Below are 26,072 nucleotides of genomic sequence, written 5' to 3'. Positions count from 1 at the left end.
AGTGACCTTGACCTTAGAATGAATGACCTTGAAATGACCAGTGGTCATCTAAGTGTGCTTGCAAACCTTCATGTCAAGTTTGAAGACTCTATGTCCAAGCATACCAAAGTTATAACAATTTTAACATTTTAACATTTAAGGTCACAGTGACCTTGTGTGACCTTGACCTTAGAATGAATGACCTTGAAATGACCAGTGGTCATCTAAGTGTGCTTGCAAACCTTCATGTCAAGTTTGAAGACTCTATGTCCAAGCATACCAAAGTTATAACAATTTTAAAATTTTAACATTTAAGGTCACAGTGACCTTGACCTTCAAATGAATGACATTGAAATGACCAGTGGTCATCTTCTAGTACTGGCCAATCTTTATTTCAAGTTTGAAGACTCTAGGTACAAGCATACCAAAGTTATAACATGAAATAAGAACTTTAACATTTTTACATTCAAGGTCACAGTGACCTTGACCTTCAAATGAATGACCTTGAAATGTCCAGGGGTTACTTACTAGTTCTGGCCAACCTTCATGTCAAGTTTCAAGACTCTAGGTCCAAGCATACCAAAGTTATAACAACTTTAACATTTTTACATTCAAGGTCACAGTGACCTTGACCTTCAAATGAATGACCTTGAAATGTCCAGTGGTTACTTACTAGTTCTGGCCAACCTTCATGTCAAGTTTCAAGACTCTAGGTCCAAGCATACCAAAGTTATAACAACTTTAACATTTTTATATAGCTACAGTAGGACATTCAATGAAATCACGAAATTTTGACGAACAAAGTCCCATAACTCTGGAACGACAATTCAGAATTCCGTCAAAAACGAAAGGGGATCAGGGTTTATCAATATTAAGATTGTGTTAAAATTTGAAGAAAATCTGTCAAAGGATATTTAACGTAGCGTACGACATTAACAGACGGACGGACGGACGCGGGGTATACCATAATACGTCCCGTCATAGACGGGCGTATAAAAACATGTTTGATGTATTAATTGAACGTACAATATCCATTGAAAGTACAATACAGAACAAGAGCACTGCATAACGGGTGCCAAAGCTCGGCTGCGGTAGCAGTTTTGAATTAATTAAAGCTTGTAAGAATTTTTTGAGAGGTCACAGTGACCTTACCCTTTAACCTAGTGACCCAACAATGGGTGTGGCATGTAGAACTCATCAAGGTGCATCATCATATGAAGTTTCAAAGTTGTAGGTGGAAGCACTTTGATTTTAGAGGCAAAGGTAAGTTTTAAGCACAATGCGGACAGCGGACACCTGACGGCGCACGACGAGCTGGCTATGACAATACCTCGGGTTTCCGAAAACAGCCGAGCTAATAACACACTTCACTCATATTGGTACTAACCAGTTTGGAATAGGAGAGTGTATTATTAGGTAGATTAACAGGAAGAAGGTCATCTGTCGCCATCATTAAACATAAGAGTGATAAGAACCACTATGTACACAATGTATTCAAACATATTACCAGAATAATTTCAATGTTGATAAATATTCAACAAAAAACTTTTGTAGAATAAACAGTAAACAGTAAATTTAGAATAACTTGTGTAAACCGGTAAAAAATAATTACAACAAAAACAAACCATGGATGTTCCAAAATACAATTTCTATAAAGACTTCGGTATTCAAGGAAAATCTTATGTTTCAAGAATTTTGAAAGCAAACTACCACAGCCGTAAAACAGTGGTAAAATTGATACAGTAAATGGGGAACTCAAAAATCTCCAACTAATATCTGTATACATGTCTCAAGAAAAATAAAGATCACCTCCATTAAAGTTTGAAAAGAGAATGAATTTTAGGCATTCATTACAAAACATAACACATTTTTTTCTTATATGATTTATGCACATTTTCAATTGCCAGTGAATTTATTTAAAATATCAATAAGCGATTTGCCTTATAGTCTTGTATAGTATACATAATCAACAGACACTTGTAAAGACCATAAATAGTGATAAGTTTGCTCCTTAATTTTTGCTAAAGCTGGCAATGTTAAAATTTATTTTATGCTTTCTGTTGGTTTATAGAGATATATCAGTGAATTCAAACTGATAAGTTACTGTTCAAACAGTGAAAATTATCGATAATTTTAATTGCTTTACTGGAAATACTTTTTATATATGTTTGGTTTCCCCATTGTGACCCTAAATTTTACCAAGGGCGGCTACTCTCTGTTCAATGTGTATAACAACATACGGATTAGCCCCCCTAGCTAACATGTAATGTAATCGGGGCGCCAAACAAGGTAATAGAATTCTGGAATGGCAAAAATACAAAAATAATCACTTCAAACCATTAATTAAAAAGAAAATGTGTTGGATTTCATGGAATATCGATTTAAATTGACTTGTGATCATAGAAAAGTATTTTTTCCCTTGTTGCTGCAAGTTTCACTTGTGAATTAAAAATGATATTCCACCAAATCCAATAAATATCCTCCATCTCTCTTACTGTCGTCACTTTTTGCAGCTTCTACAGGCCTTGTACGAAGCGTCACGACACGTTTGAGGCACTGTAGCCGCTCGAGAGGCGTACTGAAGTCATTCAGCTCTTTCCGCGAGCCCAGCAGATTCTCCTCATACTCTGCGCGCACATGCAGATGCTCCAGACGCGTGTCCACCAAGTTACGGTTCTTCTTGTTCAGATTTGAGTCGTTGCTCTTCATGCAGTTGGTGATGGTAGCAAACAGGTGCTTGTGGACCACGTTTATTAGGTAGTTCTAGAAAATTAAAAGGAAATTCACAATTTATTGTTTTATAGAACTTATAAGTTAAATAAGGGAAACATAGAATAAACAAGAGATGTGTTCGTTAGAAACACAATGCCCCTTATTACGCCGCTTAGAAATACAAAATAAAAAATTATTGACCTTTGACCTTGAAGGATGACCTTGACCTTGAACTTCCACCACTCAAAATGTGCAGCTTCATGAGAACAGCGCTTTGAATTTTATTTGTTTTACCTTTGACCTTGAAGGATGACCTTGACCTTGAACTTAAACCACTCACAATGTGCAGCTTTATGAGAACGCCGCTTTGAATTATTATTTTTTTACCTTTGACCTTGAAGGATGACCTTGACCTTCTACCACTCAAAATGTTCAGCTCCATGAGATACACATGCATGCCAAATATCAAGTTGCTATCTTCAATAGTGAAAAACAGAGCTCCAGATAAAATTTTGGTCTAATTCTTATTTACTCCCTATTTTAAAACTTAATTCTTATTTTACGTCTATTTATTAAATTAATTCTTAACAATATATTAAAAAATAATTGTTTATTCATTGTTTTTGACACATCAACAAATTGAGTCATTTACGCAAGAGCTTATAAATTCATCAATTATTGACGAAACCATGCTTTGGGTATTTGAATCTAATTGAAAGAATGCATGCAGCGTGGACTTTTGACACTGAAATGGCTTTTTTGCCTTTCACGCTTCGGTCGGCCATTTTGATTTTTATGTAAAACGTTCACTGACACTTCGGCTTAGGTCATAACGGTCTTTTGGTCGCCGTTAAAGTCATATCAAAAACTATATTTAATATTTAATTTAAATGACATTTTGAATAGGTATACAGTATATGACTTGTGTATAAAAATAACGATAAGGGTAATTAAAAAGGTACAATAAACAGTAATGACTAGTCTGCAATACTAGGAGAACAGAATCGAAACCGTTTGGCCTTTCGACCGTTCTTAGGTGTGGCTCTTCCTCACAGCAAAAGCTTGAGTGACGTTGACTTAAAGTTGTAGTTTTAATTGAGCGCCTAGACGAGTCAGAACCGGGATGAAATGTTTACCGTATATAATTTGCTACTGGAAGTTTTACGCTCGTTCGAAAATTTTGAATTCGTCTTTTATTTTTTCAATGCGTAATTTTTAAATCTAAATGATTATTTAAGAAATTAAGTTCGTTTTAACGCCTTTACGCATGTTATCTGGAGCACTGGTGAAAAAGTTATGGCCAACGTTAGTTGTTGGACGGACGGACAGACGCAATATATTAGACATTTGACCTTAAAGGAAGACCTTCACCTTCACCTTTTACCACTCAAAATGTGCAGCTCCGTGAGATGCACATGCATGCCAAATATCAAGTTGCCATCCTCAATATTGAAAAAGTAATGGCCAATGTTAAAGTTTTCGGACGGACAGACGCCATATATTTGACATTTGACCTTGAAGGATGACCTTGACCTTTAACCACTCAAAATGTGCAGCTCCATGTGATACACATGCATGCCAAATATCAAGTTGCTATCTGAAGCGACATAGAAGTTATGAGCATTTTTCGAAACATAAACGCAAAACCTAAACGCAAAGTGTGACGGAATGACAGACAGACGGACGGTCCGATCACTATATGCCCTTCTTTGGGGGCATACAAATAATTTCAATTCATTACAAAAGCTCACCATGAACACGGTATGCGCAGGTGAGCTAAAAGACATCAAGAACTGCTAATTCCCATATTAAAAAAAGCTAACATATACATAGGATCTTAGACAAATTGTCACTCCATACCACATTTTATTATACAAGATCAGGAATTTTGTTAAAAGGCCAACCATTTGCAAGCTTACTAACACATTTCCTGGATAAGTTTAATATGACATAGGAACAAGTGTCAGATCTTATAAATCACATGCTTTTAAATTAAAATTTAATTAACGTTCTGATAAAAAGGAAAATTGTTTTCACTACATTCTGTGAAACAAAAAGTAGCAGATGAAGATGCCATGTTTTAGAACTTAACCAAACCTTAACTGGACTTTATAAAAGCCTGATATTTGTCTCACAAATGAGTTATAAAAAAAGAAAACTTTAAATCTGTATGCAGGTCTTGATATTCACAATAGTCTAACTGATCTGGGCAATCTAAAACAAAATTAGACACAGCTTGCTGTTGTAAAGATGATGCTATAGCCTTATTAACAAAAACAAAAAAATGAAACAAAATAAAACATCCGGAAAATTCAATTCATATAAAATGGTTCCGGCAACTAAGAAAAAAGTTCAGTAACTTGTTGTTCCTGTATTGTAGACATAAATTATTACCACCAGACTGTCCTTCAGGACTAACTGAATGGCTCTCGTCACCTGACCAGACATCAAATCCTGAAGTAGAAGAAAAAAAACCAGCGTTTTATGATCAATGAACTTGAGAAGTCTTATTTATTGAATGATGACCATAATAATCAATCCTTCAAAACACCTATCTGTTTTATGTGTTTTTGATAGTGAATTTCCTTAGAACATTGGTACTTCATCTATTCATATTAGGAAATAGCTTAAAAATATGAATCCAGCGATTTCCCTCTCTATTAATATGGTACCAGTAAAGAGTATCATTCCCATATCTGTTACATGTATTTGAACCTTTTTTGAATCCATATTACCTAATAAACAGGGCTAATTTCCCCCATTGGACCAGATCTTGTGCCATTCCCCAAAAGGTAAGGGGGAAGCTGTAAATACCCGATTGTATTTGTTTTTTAAAACAGCTTCAAAATATATCCCTTAAAGTTTTTTAATAGTTTCACTGACAGAAGCGACACCTTTTCACTATTGATAATATAGTTTCTGTTTGTAAAGTAACTGTTTTAAGTGTTTTAAAAGTTTAGCAGAAAGCTACATCAAACAAACTCTATTCAAGGGTTTGCTTCACTACGCTTTCTCAAACCCTTCCAAACCAATAGAATTTTACTTAATTTTGTAATTTGTTTACTAACACATATGTCAACTAAAAGAAGACCAATACATTAAAATGATAACAATAAAGTCAAATAAATAACTTGATCCAAAAACAATCTAAAACTGGCCGCTACAAATTGGAGCAATCAGATCCTGTACCACAAGTGCAGGAGTGACAGATCCCGAGAACTTCTGATAGTCTATGCAGAAAGTCAGCAACAACTGGTCAAGATTCTCCTTGGTATTGGCACTTCCTGTTAAACAGAACTCTTTAAAGTAATCTTAACTTTCTGCAAACTATTTAGTTTAGTTTTATCGAATTAACAACCTAAGGTTTATTTAAACGCTTTCGAGTACATTCCTTTCTTGTAAATAACCAAAACGTGGTTTCTTTTTTGTGGAGATCTAAAGAAGCCCCCACAGTGGGAATCAAACCTGTGAACTCCCAGTTTAAATCTTGATTAAAAAAAAAAATAAGGAAAATTTCTCTGTCTTTCATTGTTGTATTTTACTGTTGTGAAAAGTATGCCTCATTTGCATTTACGCCAGCGCAATGTTCTCTTCACTACATGCATTGATGAAGTCCTGAAAAATGCTATTCAATACTACCAAGAGATGTGTTTGTCAGAAACACAATGTCCCCTATTGCGCCGCATTGAAGCCATATATCTGACCTATGACCTTGACCTTTCACCAATCAAAAAATGCAGCTCGAGGAGATACACATGCATGCCAAATATCAAGTTGCTATCTTCAATAATGCAAAAGTTATTGTAAAACTTTAACCAAGGTTATCGTTTTGGGACACACACAATGAATGAATGAATGAATGTTAGACGGACAGACAGGCTAAAAACAATATGCCCTCGATCTTTCGATCCGGGGGCATAACAAAAACTTTGAAATTTTACTTTAAATAATGGGTTGAGTCATTTTGATGACATATTTCACATTGAAAGTTCTATTACTGAAACAAATTGTTGTTTGTAAAATAGTTATGACTGCCCCCTCAAGGTTAAAATTAATGTTCCCATATATGATGTTTTTTGGTAAACATTACATCGTACATATTTAATTGCATTTTCAGCATGAATATGATGATCTTATATTGAATAATTGTTAGAAAACACATATGATAATAGTTAAACAGAATCGACATAATTACAACAAGAGATGTGTTTGTCACAAACACAATGCCCACTACTGCGCCGCTTTCAGTTTGATACATGTTTTTTTACCTTGACCTTGAAGAATTACCTTGACCTTTACCTTTCACCACTCAAAATGTGCAGCTCTATGAGATACCCATGCATGCCAAATATCAAGTTGCTATGTGAAAGGACATAGAAGTTATGAGCATTTTTCGAAACCTAAATGCGAAACCTAAATGCAAAGTGTGAAGGAAGGACAGACGGACGGACGATCCGATCACTATATGCCCTCCTTCGGGGGCATAAAAACATACATGATAAACAACTATAAACAGGCTTCAATTCACAACAGACTGAGATTATTTTAATGAATTTAAAAAGGGCACTTACCTATGACTTGCTGACCCTTGACCGTGTTTTGGAAGACATGCTTACACAACCCCATCATTTGGGTGACAGTCACTTGCAGGTGAAACCCCTCCCCTAAGAGAGATGGCATTATCTTGCCTGAAAAGAGTTAAGACATCCAGTCATCTATATGATCGGTGCTCTGCAAAAACTGGGCTTAATGCACTTGCGTAGTGTCCTCCCACATTAGCCCGTGCCGTTCCCACAGGTTAACCATGGACAACACAGGCTTCCAACACTGGATTATTTTATTCGAAGAGACCACCTTTAAACAAAAAATTCCCTGAAAGTTCCATCCCGGATGCGCATGTTTAAAGCTATTCTAAAGAAAGGACAAGTAGTTTGAACGGTAAAATAGTTATTAACAAACACAATTCTCATACAAAAGACAGTAGAAGCTGAAGTAAACATCAACAAGAGATGTGTTCGTCAGAAACACAATGCCCCCTATTGCGCCGCTTTGAAAAAAATAAAATTTACCTTTGACCTTGAAGGATGACCTTGACCTTGAACTTCCACCACTCAAAATGTGCAGCTTCATGAGAACGCCGCTTTGCATTTTTTATTTTTTATTTTTTGACCTTGAAGGATGACCTTGACCTTCAACATCCAGCACTCAAAAATGTGCAGCTTCATGAGAACGCCGCTTTGATTTTTTTTTTATTATTTTTGTTTTTTGTTTGACCTTTGACCTTGAAGGATGACCTTGACCGTGAACTTCCACCACTCAAACTGTGTAGCTTCATGAGATACACATGCATGCCAAATATCAAATTGCTATCTTCAATATTGAAAAAGGTATGGCAAATGTTAAAAATTTCGGACGGACAGATGCCATATATTTGACATTTGACCTTGAAGGATGACCTTGACCATCAGCTTTCACCACTCAAAATGTGCAGCTCCGTGAGATACACATGCATGCCAAACATCAAGTTGCTATCTTCAATATTGCAAAAGAATTAATAAAATAAGTTTTGGGCCACATATTTTGGACGGACAGTAGGGCTGTCAGGATTCACCGGTATATCGGTATATCGCGGTGCATGTCGTGAAAAAAATCGAACTGCGGTACGGCGTTGCCGCACCGGTTTTGTTAATATTATTATATTAGCACAGATATAAATATATTACATAATTATTTTGATATAGATATCGTTTTGAAAACTGTAGAAGCGATTCAAATGGGCTAAATAAATAATCCGTTCATATCCAGGTCAAGCAAGCGCTTCCACTGGTAGATGTTTAACTTTCACGTTTTAAATACGGTGATGTATGGGTCCGTACCTTTTTTGGAATTTGGGACAGATTTCTTTTGCAAATAAGTTCATAATTATCCAAAAGATGTTTACTCTATTTCTTAGTTTCTTTCTTAAGTATATTGATCGTTCAAAGCATGGCACTTCCGAATCATGTTATCTTAAGATTATGAATAAGTCTAGGAAGAGTCAGAACGCTACGGATTTTCAATACTGGGCCCGCTGACTCCGCATTTTAAACATGCCCTTGAAGTCTTCGATTTACACAGATCGTAGTCACAGCTATTGTAAACAACATGGCGGACATTTTAGAAAAAGACGCGAATAACAATAACAATAACAATGACTACTTCTATTAAGTTTATTACAGTTTCTTTTACAGTTTCTAGTCATACTATGATACCAGTGTTTTCTGATTATTGAGTTTAATAAAGTTTGTAAAACTTGTTATTCTGCTGTTTTCTTCACAGATACATATTCTGTAAAATATCGCGGTACGTACCGCGAAACAGTGTTGCCGTACCACGATATACCGCTGTACGCTCACGGCGTATCGTGACAGCCCTAACGGACAGACAGACTGACACACATACTGACACACTGACGGACAGTTCAACTGCTATATGCCACCCTACCGGGGGCATAAAACCCCATAAAATCAACAATTAGACACGCCTATTTGGAATTGTTCCACAGCTTGATTATCCCGGATCATCACTTTTTGCTGCTTGTCGTTTTGAGACATGGCCTCCCATTGGTCAGTTCCCATCCTAATTCGCAAACAATCAACCAATAGCTTCTGACGTAAGACACTGTATTTTGTCTCCTGAGCCTGCAATTAAAATTGAACAGTTATTATTATAATCTGCAAATCTTTGTATTCTCTTATTAAAGAGTAAATACATATTGGATTTAAAAACATGAGATGTTATTGCAAAACTTTAAACAAGGTTAAAATTTTGGGACACACACAATGGATGAATGAATGAATGACAGACAGACTGACAGGCCCAAAACAATATACCCCAGATCTTTCGAACCGGGGGCGTAAAAATATGCAATTAAAACAACCGAATTACTTTTAAAGTTAACAATCTAAATGCCACAGTGGACCTCTATAGGCTGGCTAATCAATTAAGTTCAATTTCATATTTAACAAACGGCATACATTGATATTTGGGCATACATGTAACTATGACTTCAATTTGCTAATGATGAATGAACAAGAGCTGTCACCATAGGATGACTTATGACCTCTATAAAAGCTTGATAGAAGTTATGAGCATTTTTCGAAATCTAACGCAGATTTCGAAACCTAAATGCGGACCCTAAGTTCAAGGTCAAGGTCACAGGGGTCAAAATTTGTGTGAGTATGGAAAGGCCTTGTCCATATACACATGCATACCAAATATGAGGGTTATATCTCAAGGGACATAGAAGTTATGACAATTTTTCAAAACGTAAAGGAAGATTTCAAAACCTAAACGCGGACCATAACTTCAAGGTCAAGGTCACAGGGGTCAAAAAAAATTTTCTTATGGAAAGGCCTTGTCCATATACACATGCATACCAAATATGAAGGTCATTTCTCAAGGGCCATAGAAGTTATGATCATTTTTCGATCAATTTGTATGGTCTTGTTTATAGGTGGGGGTGATGTTGGTAAACAAGTATGCAAAATATGAAAGCAATATGTCAAGGGACAATGAAAATAAATGGGGTAGTACGAAAACTTTAACATTTGCTGCATATTCTAAGTGGAAAAGGGGCCATTATTATAACAAAATGCTTGATAGAGTTGTCTGCTCGTGTTTACAGGTTGGGGTCTTGTAGGTAAACAAGTATGCAAAATATAAAAGCAATATGTAAAGGGACAAAGAAAATATTTGGGGTAGTACGAAAACTTTAACATTTGCACGGAGACGCTAAGGCTAACGCAGACGCCGATGCCGGGGTGAGTAGGATAGCTCCACTAAATATATTTCATAAATAATAGTCGAGCTAAAAATCCAACAAAAACCAGATCACTTGAAAATCCAACATTACATAGGCCACTTAAAGATTCAACATTATGTTCCACTTTTATTTCTTACATAAGCCGTGCTCTGTGAAAAGGGGGTTTAATGAATGAGCGTAAAGTGTTGTCCATAATTAGCCTGTGCAGTCCACACAGGCAAATCAGGGACAACACTTTCCGCCTAAACTGGATTTTTGCTAAGAAACTTTTTTGTAAACGAAAAAACCCATAAAAGCAGAAAGTAAAGTAACTGATTAGCCTGTGCGGACTACACAGGCTAATCTGTAATGACACTTTAAGCACATGCATTTAGCTCAATGTTCACAGAGCATGTCTCATATCTCTTTTGCGTACCTTGCTGACCCCACAGAAGTTGATAGAACTCGTTATAACTGGTCGGCAGTCTGGAATAGTCAATAATTTGTTTGCATCGCCTGGAAAGCAACTAAATAATTAACAATTACCATACTAATAGGTAAGTGAACGTCAGGAATTACACACTTTGATTTTGGGGTGCTATTTGAAAAACTTTTGGCTGTTTTGGACATACTTTGGAGATTTTCATCAAATAAAAGGTGTTTTATCATAGATGGACGCTTCCTGCTGGCAACCACAACGACATATGTGTGCATTGTTTGATCTTTTATGCTGTTGCATTGTGTTATTCAATACACCTGTGAAATCATCGTTGGGTACCTTTACTCTTATTATATATATAAGGACCAAATTTTTTTTTCAAGTACCTGTGGTATCATCATAATAATCTTTATATTATCTCGATATTTTAATTTATTTTTATTTTTATCACATTATAATGTAACCTCCTGTCACACGGGGTATTTGTATTAACTTTTACTCGTAACAAGCAAGTTACGGTTTATTTTATTATCAATATTCTTATAGCTTTTGTATAGGAAGTCAGTAGTAGAAGATGACGTCCTGAAAATATACAACACAACATACATTTATTAAAACATGTGTGGTTCCCCTCAAGAGTATATTACAATACGCATACACACAAGAATCAAAGCACTATAATTAATATTAAAACAAGTTAAAACAATAAATCATCTTGCATAGATATAAATTGCTTTGTGTTATATGCAGACGCGCATAACAGTTTGAATTCAGAAAACAGATTTTTTGTGCAGATTGTGTATCACATGATGAACAGTGGGAGGTGTATATTTTGCGACACTATTAGAATTTGTAATGCAGATTTTTAGTGCAGATTATGATGAAACCCTATTCGCCTGCGTCAATAATTTGTGGTTTATAATAGCGTTAGAAAAAAATATTTGAGTTCTGAATACAGATTTATAGTGCAGATTGTGTAACTTCTATTTGCATGTAAGCGTTAGTTGTAGACGTGCACAACAGATTGAGTTCTGAATACAGATTTATAGTGCATTGTGTAACTTCTATTTACATGCTTCTATACGATCTTCGCAAGTTTTATACGCGTGGTATAGCGTTAGGGAACAAATGAGCACCTTATACATCTGTATCCAGATAACTTTCACATCGTGCTTATACGATTTAATTCTGGATAATACGAGATTGTTGCCTATTGATCTGTGTACATTGAAATGCGCGTATACGGTCTTAAGGCCCACTCTCACTATGATGCCGGTGGAGCCCCGGTGCGTGATCCCGGATCTACCGGGATGAACCGGGGCTCTACCGGGATGAACCAGGGACGACAGGGATGAACCATGGACGACCGCGAACAAATGGGGCTCCACGCTCCACCGGGTAAGTATTAAAATGTTTAATACCTGCGGGATGAACCGGTAGTTACCATGAAGGACCGGCATCGATCGGCGCGGCACCGGGAACAATCGGGACGGCACCGGGAACAACCCGGACGACACCGTTGCTCAACCGGAGCCAATACAGACCCAGGCAGAGCTACAGCAACGCCCCGGTTGTCGCAGGTGGTGCCCAGGTGGAGCCCTGGTGAATGCCTGCAGAGTCCCGGTATAGCCAGGTTCATTGGTAAACCGGTGCTCTGCCGGGACGGCATCGGCATTCACCGGGGCTTCCCCTGGTCATTACCGGCGACGACTGCGATTAAACCGGCGCGTTGCCGTAGCTCTGCCGGGGTCTGTTGCCAGTATAGCACCGGTGAGTTTCGGCGGAGTTACAGTAGACCGGGGCTTTGCCGGAACGCTGCCGGCTTTTACCGGGGCTCCACCTGGGCATAACCGGCAACAACCTGGGCTCTGCTGGGGCTTCACCGGGATAAACCGTAGCTTGTTCATGGTTGACCGGGACTCTGCCACATTCAGGTTTATTAATGATGAGTATCTGTTGATCTGCACCCAGTTAACATTCACATGCGCATATATACGGTCTTACTTGCATTACAGAGCTAAAGGAACCCTATCAACGTGCATCGAGTCGATATATTAAGGTGGCTTATTCGCTAATAATTGTATTAAATAACTAATGACATTATATTTATCTGCGTCCATACAATTTTCGCATGGCTTGAGACATATTAAAAAGTGTTATGAACGTCTATTAATCTGCGTATAGACAACGATTACAACGTGCGTATACCATCAAACTAAGGTTGTTCACGGACCGTTTTACATCACAAATGAATACATTTTACACTTACTCTTGCAAAACAAAATAAAACGTTCGGACTCGGAAAATATTAATTGCGTTGACGCATTTTTTAAGAATGAATCATCAAAAACCGTTGAAACCCAGCAGGATTCGGAGGTACATGTAATCAACATCGATTAATACTGTCGGATTATTGTGAAAGTGAAAGTGGACAATCGGCAGCTGCAGCACCTTTCCCTTCCAATACTGTAGCAGATCTAGATCGTCAACCCATTCATCATGAAATTGAAATCATAATATTGACATCGTTCCCCGGCCACAGTTGAAAACATTTCCCAGTATTAGATCTACACCTGCAACTTTATTTAGGACTTTGACTTAAATATCATACTTGTTCATGTGTTTAAGAACAAAAAGGTCAGAGACATGCCTCTTTTTCTAAAAAAAACCCTGAAGTCTGTAGGTGAGTTATAGACATTGAAATGAACAGTTTTTATTTTTTCCCCAAATATGTCTCTTTCGCCCTCGATTTTCCCCTTTTACCCAGCGTCCAGCGTCTTCCCCTTTTTCTAAAAAACCCCACTGTATGCACATATTCATACTTGGCTTTTCTCTTCTTTTCTGAAGCTGAACTGATTTTATCATTGGTCTGATTAGCGTCATGGCTTGACGTTAAAGTGATTTTATTTAAAAAAATTGAATGCAGGTCGGTAAAACATGTTTGCGGCCATTTCCAATTTACGAAAAATGTTATCTAATGCATGATTGGCTGTTGCTATACACGTGCCCTGGTTTCTCTACTATAAATGTAACCTTATGCGTGATTGGCTTTTGCTATATACGCGTGGACTTGTTTACTACATTAAATAATTATTATCAGAATATAACCTATTGTTAAAGTACCTCTTCTCGAACCTCACCTCTTTTCGAACCCTTCATTTGTTAACATTTTATTCGCATGCGCACTACGTCACCGTTTTTTGTGTATATGTAATTTGTTAAAAACGACTGGTACGTAGCGGCAAATCAACGAAAATGCGTAAAAAAACAGTTAGAATAAGTAGAATAATAATAAAACACATAAAAAACATTGTATTTCTTTATGCTTTTTACATGTACAAGGATTTTCCTTTAAAAAAAACTATTAAAACATGGTCTAATTTTTATTCTCAACTTTGCCTGACAATTTACACATTTTGGCTGCTGCAATAAGTCACGTGACTATGGTCTAAACATATGACTAATTTATTTTTAATGGTGTACACTGAAGGGTTCTAAAGCAGGTACTCGTTGTTTTGGCGGCATTGATAGTTTTACATGATATGGAAGTGCTGGAAACTTGCAAAAATCTGTTATCACAAGAGGATTTACAAAGTTGCCAGCCATGTAGAAACAAGTTAGTTATCAAATAGAGTACTAATTAATATGTTTCACTATTTCCAATATAACATTTGAGTCAAATTGACGTGTCAAAAATTAAGAGGTTCGTCCATGATACCTCCAGTTAAACAAGTGTGCTAGTCCGCAGATTAATCATAAGCTATTTATATCAACTTTCGTTTTTTATTTTCGGAAAATATTGAAGTTTTGTCCTCAAAACAAAATTACCACGGAAATTTTACTTGTCCCCGGACAAGCCAGCTTTCAAAAACTGCTTGCCCGGAAGAGGAAATTGACGACTCGGACAGCATATTTCAGAACCCCTGCATACACGTAACAATGATACAAACATACAACATGAACAAATACATACAAATGACTTACTAAACACAATTTACTCACTGAATATGTGCTATTCACGACCTGCTGTTCCTATATATGGCTGGTGGGGTTAGTTCTGCTAGCTGAAATATTAATTATTACAGAGTGAAAGTGATAATTCATAACAACGCATTTTTACCGATAGCCCGATAGTTTGAGTAAAGAAATAAAAGAATGGAAGAAAGAATCGGGGATGATAAACACAAATACAAAAGCAGTAATACCTCTTAATGTTATGACTACTGATCATTGACTGATTCCTATTGAAATATATAAAGCTAACTGGATTTCTGTTTCTTTCTTCAAATACGTTCTATGAAAATTTGACAAGCGAATGACTTCCGCTTGGGACAAGCCAAAACATAATTAACCGCAACCTTAATGTACAGATTACACTATACTAAGTTTTACGACTAGTTACAATAAGAGAACGTTCCTGTGACTCTAATCAAAGAGCGTCTGCAGGAGTCGGATGATATTCATTCATTATTTGCGAGATTTGTGCGACAAAATCAATATATTTTTCAACAAAACACGTTTAGATAAAGATGAAACAGAATAAAGATTTAAAATGTTCATCTCCTTATGTACTCCCTTATCTTTAAAAAATCAGATGTGATTAATGTCTGGCGTTGAAGGTTACAATATACGAAATCTTTTTGGAGTGCAATAGGAAGCTTATTGATTTCTACACTTCAAAGTATCTTTGATCTCTCATTTTTGCTTATTTGTTGTTTGTCTTGGATGAAATTGGATATTTTTGCTGTGAAATTGACATTTTTGGGGGTATTAAAAAAAAACACACACAAAAAGGACATTATCAAAATTGCTTGGAGTGAAAATATCTAACAAGTTCATTCTTTCCCCACCCCGCATAAGCCCCACGTGCCTGTCCATATGGTTTGTTTTGGTATTTTGTTGCAGATATTGAACACAACAGCTTTAACTCTTAAAGGGACATTTAAGCTTTAACAGCCCTTAAAGGGATCTTTTCACGCTTTGGTAAATTGACAAAATTGAAAAAAGTTGTTTCAGATTCGCAAATTTTCGTTTTAGTTATGATATTTGTGAGGAAACAGTAATAATGAACATTTACCATGGTCTAATATAGCCATTATATGCATCTTTTGACGATTTTAAAACCTAAAAATTATAATGCGTTGCAACGCGAAACGATTTAATAATTTGGCGAGTTCTGTTTTTGTCGTTAAATTTTGTGGAACTACGAAGATTGCTTATATAAGGTATAAAATACATCAAGCATGTGTACTCGGCGGAATAGCTCAGTAGGCTAAAGCGTTTTTCCTTCAGGACTCTGGCAGGACTCCAGGGGTCACTGGTTCGAATCCTGCTCCGGGCAATGTTCTTTTCCTTTTTTTAATTTTATTCTTGATTTTTTACTGAAGCTTTTACGATCCAATGTTTACATTTATCAATATAAAGCATATAATGAATAAGTTAAAAAATGCCAAAATCTGTGAAAAGGCCCCTTTAAATCGCCTTCTTCGGACCGAAAACACCCGCATGTGAAAATGTGATCTAAAATGGCCAAATGGACAGATAATCCAGCCAAACTTAATATACTGGTGCAATATGAATAGGAAGATAATAATATGCAAGAAAAACACATTTCATTCAGAACATATTTTACCTTTAGGTTACAATATACTAAATCTTTTTGGAGTGCAATGCTATACTCTTTAAAAACCTGAACATCATTTATAAGAAGACACAATTCTCTGTGTGGGCACTTGCCATGACTTTATTTTAGAATGTTTCTTTGTGCATGTGGTAGGGAAAACATTGATGTTTAACAGAAATTCACTCATTTGCTTGAAGGTTAAAGACTACATGAGACTTTGACAGATGGCGGGAAACCCTCATCCACTGGTACGAACCCGGTAAATTGATGGCTGTAAAACAGTGACCGCTGATTCGCATCGAGTTCTTTCTTGCAAAACGCATGACCCCCCCCTTTTTTATTGTCTAAATCATTGCGACTTGGAATGCTCTTTAAGAAAAGGTATGGTTATGGGGGTCTCTATGTGCAAAAGTTTGACTTTATTTTTTGTTGAAGTTATTGCTTTTACATTGAATTTGTGTAGGAAATCTTTTGGTATATTGTAACCTAAACTAGCTTTAGGTAAAAATGAAATATCATCTGCAAGTGCAAAATATGACTGGGAAAGCTGATTTTTGGTCATTTCTTAACAAAAGAGAAGAAAATAAGTGCCTTAAATGCATGAATTCAGATAATTTGACCTGGAATAGTTGTTTTTCAAGTTGACCCCCACCCTGATATAGCCAAATAAGGGCTAAATTGCTTTCCGACTTGAATTCAAAGGCATATTGGTTGACCGTGTAGCGTTAGTGTGCTACATGAAGTCAGAATTCAACGCCAGTAACTCCGTGATCCAGTAACGCAACAATAGCTAGTGCATAAAGCATGAACATTCAAATAGAGCCCCATTTCACCGACATGGAATGGCGGACATTTTTACAGTTTGGACAGTGCAGCAGACACTTAATTGAGGCAGCCTTCATATTTAGTACAATCATGAACATAACAAGGTTTATTACTTCATATTATTCATAAAAATACACTAAAAATACTTAAATGCATGTTTTTTGCCATTTTATATCTATTTTTTATTGGGAATTTTGACTTTTTCAGGTAGAGGAATGTCTGCAACTAAGCCGAGGGCCACTGGATAAGGGTTGTTGATGGTAAAACAGGTAATAATACTAAATTATTATCATGTACACAAGCAAATAAGCATATTTATGATGCTTAAGGTGTGAAATACTGTCATAATCAGGTTTGTGGTCACTCAAACCCTTGCCGCCATGCAATTCGCCGTGCAGTTTGTATGGATAGTTCCGCGTCCTGACACGTAAAGCTCGCGCTTTGTTGGCAGCAGAAGTTGGCACTTAACAGGTTTATCCTTGTTCCTAAGCATGTATGCAGTGCATCTGAGTTGATATGCTACTTGTAACCCTACAATTAGCTTGTGTTTGGTATTGTTTTCTCACAATATGCTTACAGTCATGGTCCCGGCTTGAAAGGATGTGGCGTCCGACTTAAACATAGGATTGTTGTAGCAAGTGTCCCCTTCATCATTTACCTTAGAGGGATCTTTTTGCCAAAATGTGGCACTTTCAGCAACCAGTTTAGTTTTTCATTTGGTACATGCTTCTCTCATTCAGTGATTTATGGGAAGTATTGACCTTATTTGCTTGTCTTTGCATACAAAGGTGACATGGATCAATGATATGTGTTGTGTTGAGAATTCTGCGGGAAGCTGTGTCCCCAGAAGATGTACTAGAAACCTCTTTCAGGAAGCCTGCATTGATCTGAGCTGCCTTTCTGCCCCTGTTACTTCATAGAACTTCATTTCTAAGCTTATAATGCTCTCCAACATATATGTATCTTGTTCATTTTAACCTTTCCTTCTAGTTTAAACCCCCAAAATGAGCATTTTTGTCTTTTGCTCAGTTATTAACGCCCATTTTGACCAGATTGCCACCATAAAAATAGTCAAAAGTACTTGTTTTGCACCCAAAATATGAAATTTTGTATTCTCTTGAACCTCTGAATGACAGCTGGCAGAGCATACTGTGAAACCATTTATTTTCGACAGCACAAAATTTCGCCATTTTATAAAAATGACGATTTCGTCAGCACATAAATTCGCCGATTTCTGATTTTGAATTTTTTAAAAATGCGTCAGTCAATATCCGATTTGTGTGTAATACATATTCGCGATCAATCGCAGTTGCGAAAAATCGTGGTACGAATGCGGGAACACACTTGAGAATCACTGCAGGAGGTGGGGCCTGTTTGGGGCCTGTTTGTCACATGCCAATTAACTAGTCTTTTGTTATCAAGGGACAGTAATGGACCCTCATAATATATGCCTTTCACACGTTCATTGTTAACTGTTAACGAGTGTTTGTAACAACGAAGCCAATTGCCAATTAGTTTTATTCTATTATTATAATTGCCATACTGATAACAATTTTATTAAAATGCTGTCGATACTGTTTTAAAACTGTTTGTGTTATACAAAAGAGGTTCCAGATTATTAAGTGTTTTTTCTTCAAATAAAATGCTTTTTTATTCTGATATCAACATTAAAATTATAAACTCTATGTGTGTGTTTGTTCTTAAAAAGTAAACTACCGGTATATAGATCTAAATCAAAAATGTCAATAATTTAAAAATAAATAAATTGATACATATAAAATAGTAATAAGTGAGGTTAAACGAAAACATTCAAACAACAAACAGCAATTAAAATAATCTTTATTTATTTGTGATAAATACGCATGTTGATCACACATCGTCATCTTTTCATTTGGTTTATTGTCTTTCATCGGCATTCGCTGCGTGATGGCTAATATGCAACACCCCTTAAAAACACAATGCACCTAATGGGTAATAAAGTTATAAACAATTAGCGCTAATTCATTACCATTCTACATAAACGAAGTCAACGCATTCGATACAGCTGTACTGCACACGCGTTTTAAAGAAGTGTAACGTGTCAGTTAAGTACCTTGTGTAATCAACATCCCTGTGTCAAAACCGGATTAATCTTGATTACGAAACAGCAGTGAATGTGTGCATGGATTATGTTGGAATTTAATGCCTCATGTCTACGGTAAAGTTTTAAAATATTCTTCAACTTAGTGTTTGTTTTTGTTCAAACATAGAGCATGATTGTTCGTTAGGATCTTAAATTCGCCGATCGGTCGACTGACGAAATTTATGAAAATTAATGCCTGACGATTAATAATGGTTTCACAGTATATGTATCTTGTTCATTTTAACCTTTCCTTCTAGTTTAAACCCCCAAAATGAGCATTTTTGTCTTTTGCTCAGTTATTAACGCCCATTTTGACCAGATTGCCACCATAAAAATAGTCAAAAGTACTTGTTTTGCACCCAAAATATGAAATTTTGTATTCTCTTGAACCTCTGAATGACAGCTGGCAGAGCATACAGTATTGACCATCTGCTGCAGTTAAAAGGCACCCATGGCATTATATGCTAGAATATACCATTTGCGACTGGTAAATAAATGGGCTCCGAGCAACAAGGCACTTTCAAGATTTCACACTTTTATAAGTGTGAAACAACAAGTTATAGGAAGCTTATTGATTTCTACACTTCAAAGTATCTTTGATCTCTCATTTTTGCTTATTTGTTGTTTGTCTTGGATGAAATTGGATATTTTTGCTGTGAAATTGACATTTTTGGGGGTATTTAAAAAAAAACACACACAAAAAAGACATTATCAAAATTGCTTGGAGTGAAAATATCTAACAAGTTCATTCTTTCCCCACCCCGCATAAGCCCCACGTGCCTGTCCATATGGATTGTTTTGGTATTTTGTTGCAGATATTGAACACAACAGCTTTAACTCTTAAAGGGACATTTAAGCTTTAACAGCCCTTAAAGGGATCTTTTCACGCTTTGGTAAATTGACAAAATTGAAAAAAGTTGTTTCAGATTCGCAAATTTTCGTTTTAGTTATGATATTTGTGAGGAAACAGTAATAATGAACATTTACCATGGTCTTATATAGCCATTATATGCATCTTTTGACGATTTTAAAACCTAAAAATTATAATGCGTTGCAACGCGAAACGATTTAATAATTTGGCGAGTTCTGTTTTTGTCGTTAAATTTTGTGGAACTACGAAGATTGCTTATATAAGGTATAAAATACATCAAGCATGTGTACTCGGCGGAATAGCTCAGTAGGCTAAAGCGTTTTTCCTTCAGGACTCTGGCAGGACTCCAGGGGTCACTGGTTCGAATCCTGCTCCGGGCAATGTTCTTTTCCTTTTTTTAATTTTATTCTTGATTTTTTACTGAAGCTTTTACGATCCAATGTTTACATTTATCAATATAAAGCATATAATGAATAAGTTAAAAAATGCCAAAATCTGTGAAAAGGCCCCTTTAAATCGCCTTCTTCGGACCGAAAACACCCGCATGTGAAAATGTGATCTAAAATGGCCAAATGGACAGATAATCCAGCCAAACTTAATATACTGGTGCAATATGAATAGGAAGATAATAATATGCAAGAAAAACACATTTCATTCAGAACATATTTTTCCTTTAGGTTACAATATACTAAATCTTTTTGGAGTGCAATGCTATACTCTTTAAAAACCTGAACATCATTTATAAGAAGACACAATTCTCTGTGTGGGCACTTGCCATGACTTTATTTTAGAATGTTTCTTTGTGCATGTGGTAGGGAAAACATTGATGTTTAACAGAAATTCACTCATTTGCTTGAAGGTTAAAGACTACATGAGACTTTGACAGATGGCGGGAAACCCTCATCCACTGGTACGAACCCGGTAAATTGATGGCTGTAAAACAGTGACCGCTGATTCGCATCGAGTTCTTTCTTGCAAAACGCATGACCCCCCCCTTTTTTATTGTCTAAATCATTGCGACTTGGAATGCTCTTTAAGAAAAGGTATGGTTATGGGGGTCTCTATGTGCAAAAGTTTGACTTTATTTTTTGTTGAAGTTATTGCTTTTACATTGAATTTGTGTAGGAAATCTTTTGGTATATTGTAACCTAAACTAGCTTTAGGTAAAAATGAAATATCATCTGCAAGTGCAAAATATGACTGGGAAAGCTGATTTTTGGTCATTTCTTAACAAAAGAGAAGAAAATAAGTGCCTTAAATGCATGAATTCAGATAATTTGACCTGGAATAGTTGTTTTTCAAGTTGACCCCCACCCTGATATAGCCAAATAAGGGCTAAATTGCTTTCCGACTTGAATTCAAAGGCATATTGGTTGACCGTGTAGCGTTAGTGTGCTACATGAAGTCAGAATTCAACGCCAGTAACTCCGTGATCCAGTAACGCAACAATAGCTAGTGCATAAAGCATGAACATTCAAATAGAGCCCCATTTCACCGACATGGAATGGCGGACATTTTTACAGTTTGGACAGTGCAGCAGACACTTAATTGAGGCAGCCTTCATATTTAGTACAATCATGAACATAACAAGGTTTATTACTTCATATTATTCATAAAAATACACTAAAAATACTTAAATGCATGTTTTTTGCCATTTTATATCTATTTTTTATTGGGAATTTTGACTTTTTCAGGTAGAGGAATGTCTGCAACTAAGCCGAGGGCCACTGGATAAGGGTTGTTGATGGTAAAACAGGTAATAATACTAAATTATTATCATGTACACAAGCAAATAAGCATATTTATGATGCTTAAGGTGTGAAATACTGTCATAATCAGGTTTGTGGTCACTCAAACCCTTGCCGCCATGCAATTCGCCGTGCAGTTTGTATGGATAGTTCCGCGTCCTGACACGTAAAGCTCGCGCTTTGTTGGCAGCAGAAGTTGGCACTTAACAGGTTTATCCTTGTTCCTAAGCATGTATGCAGTGCATCTGAGTTGATATGCTACTTGTAACCCTACAATTAGCTTGTGTTTGGTATTGTTTTCTCACAATATGCTTACAGTCATGGTCCCGGCTTGAAAGGATGTGGCGTCCGACTTAAACATAGGATTGTTGTAGCAAGTGTCCCCTTCATCATTTACCTTAGAGGGATCTTTTTGCCAAAATGTGGCACTTTCAGCAACCAGTTTAGTTTTTCATTTGGTACATGCTTCTCTCATTCAGTGATTTATGGGAAGTATTGACCTTATTTGCTTGTCTTTGCATACAAAGGTGACATGGATCAATGATATGTGTTGTGTTGAGAATTCTGCGGGAAGCTGTGTCCCCAGAAGATGTACTAGAAACCTCTTTCAGGAAGCCTGCATTGATCTGAGCTGCCTTTCTGCCCCTGTTACTTCATAGAACTTCATTTCTAAGCTTATAATGCTCTCCAACATATATGTATCTTGTTCATTTTAACCTTTCCTTCTAGTTTAAAACCCCCAAAATGAGCATTTTTGTCTTTTGCTCAGTTATTAACGCCCATTTTGACCAGATTGCCACCATAAAAATAGTCAAAAGTACTTGTTTTGCACCCAAAATATGAAATTTTGTATTCTCTTGAACCTCTGAATGACAGCTGGCAGAGCATACTGTGAAACCATTTATTTTCGACAGCACAAAATTTCGCCATTTTATAAAAATGACGATTTCGTCAGCACATAAATTCGCCGATTTCTGATTTTGAATTTTTTAAAAATGCGTCAGTCAATATCCGATTTGTGTGTAATACATATTCGCGATCAATCGCAGTTGCGAAAAATCGTGGTACGAATGCGGGAACACACTTGAGAATCACTGCAGGAGGTGGGGCCTGTTTGGGGCCTGTTTGTCACATGCCAATTAACTAGTCTTTTGTTATCAAGGGACAGTAATGGACCCTCATAATATATGCCTTTCACACGTTCATTGTTAACTGTTAACGAGTGTTTGTAACAACGAAGCCAATTGCCAATTAGTTTTATTCTATTATTATAATTGCCATACTGATAACAATTTTATTAAAATGCTGTCGATACTGTTTTAAAACTGTTTGTGTTATACAAAAGAGGTTCCAGATTATTAAGTGTTTTTTCTTCAAATAAAATGCTTTTTTATTCTGATATCAACATTAAAATTATAAACTCTATGTGTGTGTTTGTTCTTAAAAAGTAAACTACCGGTATATAGATCTAAATCAAAAATGTCAATAATTTAAAAATAAATAAATTGATACATATAAAATAGTAATAAGTGAGGTTAAACGAAAACATTCAAACAACAAACAGCAATTAAAATAATCTTTATTTATTTGTGATAAATACGCATGTTGATCACACATCGTCATCTTTTCATTTGGTTTATTGTCTTTCATCGGCATTCGCTGCGTGATGGCTAATATGCAACACCCCTTAAAAACACAATGCACCTAATGGGTAATAAAGTTATAAACAATTAGCGCTAATTCATTACCATTCTACATAAACGAAGTCAACGCATTCGATACAGCTGTACTGCACACGCGTTTTAAAGAAGTGTAACGTGTCAGTTAAGTACCTTGTGTAATCAACATCCCTGTGTCAAAACCGGATTAATCTTGATTACGAAACAGCAGTGAATGTGTGCATGGATTATGTTGGAATTTAATGCCTCATGTCTACGGTAAAGTTTTAAAATATTCTTCAACTTAGTGTTTGTTTTTGTTCAAACATAGAGCATGATTGTTCGTTAGGATCTTAAATTCGCCGATCGGTCGACTGACGAAATTTATGAAAATTAATGCCTGACGATTAATAATGGTTTCACAGTATTGACCATCTGCTGCAGTTTAAAGGCACCCATGGCATTATATGCTAGAATATACCATTTGCGACTGGTAAATAAATGGGCTCCGAGCAACAAGGCACTTTCAAGATTTCACACTTTTATAAGTGTGAAACAACAAGTTATAGGAAGCTTATTGATTTCTACACTTCAAAGTATCTTTGATCTCTCATTTTTGCTTATTTGTTGTTTGTCTTGGATGAAATTGGATATTTTTGCTGTGAAATTGACATTTTTGGGGGTATTTAAAAAAAAACACACACAAAAAAGACATTATCAAAATTGCTTGGAGTGAAAATATCTAACAAGTTCATTCTTTCCCCACCCCGCATAAGCCCCACGTGCCTGTCCATATGGATTGTTTTGGTATTTTGTTGCAGATATTGAACACAACAGCTTTAACTCTTAAAGGGACATTTAAGCTTTAACAGCCCTTAAAGGGATCTTTTCACGCTTTGGTAAATTGACAAAATTGAAAAAAGTTGTTTCAGATTCGCAAATTTTCGTTTTAGTTATGATATTTGTGAGGAAACAGTAATAATGAACATTTACCATGGTCTAATATAGCCATTATATGCATCTTTTGACGATTTTAAAACCTAAAAATTATAATGCGTTGCAACGCGAAACGATTTAATAATTTGGCGAGTTCTGTTTTTGTCGTTAAATTTTGTGGAACTACGAAGATTGCTTATATAAGGTATAAAATACATCAAGCATGTGTACTCGGCGGAATAGCTCAGTAGGCTAAAGCGTTTTTCCTTCAGGACTCTGGCAGGACTCCAGGGGTCACTGGTTCGAATCCTGCTCCGGGCAATGTTCTTTTCCTTTTTTTAATTTTATTCTTGATTTTTTACTGAAGCTTTTACGATCCAATGTTTACATTTATCAATATAAAGCATATAATGAATAAGTTAAAAAATGCCAAAATCTGTGAAAAGGCCCCTTTAAATCGCCTTCTTCGGACCGAAAACACCCGCATGTGAAAATGTGATCTAAAATGGCCAAATGGACAGATAATCCAGCCAAACTTAATATACTGGTGCAATATGAATAGGAAGATAATAATATGCAAGAAAAACACATTTCATTCAGAACTTATTTTTCCTTTAGGTTACAATATACTAAATCTTTTTGGAGTGCAATGCTATACTCTTTAAAAACCTGAACATCATTTATAAGAAGACACAATTCTCTGTGTGGGCACTTGCCATGACTTTATTTTAGAATGTTTCTTTGTGCATGTGGTAGGGAAAACATTGATGTTTAACAGAAATTCACTCATTTGCTTGAAGGTTAAAGACTACATGAGACTTTGACAGATGGCGGGAAACCCTCATCCACTGGTACGAACCCGGTAAATTGATGGCTGTAAAACAGTGACCGCTGATTCGCATCGAGTTCTTTCTTGCAAAACGCATGACCCCCCCTTTTTTATTGTCTAAATCATTGCGACTTGGAATGCTCTTTAAGAAAAGGTATGGTTATGGGGGTCTCTATGTGCAAAAGTTTGACTTTATTTTTTGTTGAAGTTATTGCTTTTACATTGAATTTGTGTAGGAAATCTTTTGGTATATTGTAACCTAAACTAGCTTTAGGTAAAAATGAAATATCATCTGCAAGTGCAAAATATGACTGGGAAAGCTGATTTTTGGTCATTTCTTAACAAAAGAGAAGAAAATAAGTGCCTTAAATGCATGAATTCAGATAATTTGACCTGGAATAGTTGTTTTTCAAGTTGACCCCCACCCTGATATAGCCAAATAAGGGCTAAATTGCTTTCCGACTTGAATTCAAAGGCATATTGGTTGACCGTGTAGCGTTAGTGTGCTACATGAAGTCAGAATTCAACGCCAGGAACTCCGTGATCC

General features: G+C 36.2%; 1 protein-coding gene and 1 long non-coding RNA gene across 4 annotated transcripts in view; one reads left to right on the top strand and one right to left on the bottom strand.

Annotated features, from left to right (window-relative positions):
* LOC127845104 (uncharacterized) overlaps positions 1-26,072 on the bottom strand; it is a 443,587-nt gene that overhangs the window by 289,327 nt on the left and 128,188 nt on the right. The window contains exons 1-4 of one of the 3 annotated variants that reach the window (XR_008033054.1): positions 15,119-15,697; positions 14,916-14,977; positions 10,911-10,960; positions 8,353-9,371 (exon numbers count right to left, since the gene is read on the bottom strand). The exons of 1 other annotated variant lie outside the window; for it this stretch is intronic. The gene's annotated coding sequence lies outside the window, so the exon portion shown is untranslated. Of the gene's footprint in view, positions 1-8,352; positions 9,372-10,910; positions 10,961-14,915; positions 14,978-15,118; positions 15,698-26,072 lie in introns of those variants that run through there. One more of the 3 variants, XR_008033053.1, reaches the window with a different exon arrangement.
* LOC127845110 (uncharacterized) overlaps positions 16,732-26,072 on the top strand; it is a 165,612-nt gene continuing 156,271 nt past the window's right edge. Inside the window, exons 1-2 of the long non-coding RNA XR_008033061.1 lie at positions 16,732-16,795; positions 17,569-17,630. This is a non-coding gene — a long non-coding RNA (uncharacterized LOC127845110). The remainder of the gene's footprint in view (positions 16,796-17,568; positions 17,631-26,072) is intronic.

The sequence above is a fragment of the Dreissena polymorpha genome, chromosome 9 (genome assembly GCF_020536995.1).
Source record: "Dreissena polymorpha isolate Duluth1 chromosome 9, UMN_Dpol_1.0, whole genome shotgun sequence".
Lineage (NCBI taxonomy): Eukaryota > Metazoa > Mollusca > Bivalvia > Myida > Dreissenidae > Dreissena > Dreissena polymorpha.
Note: the sequence above shows the minus strand (reverse complement) of the source record. Positions and strands in the feature narration are given on the sequence as shown.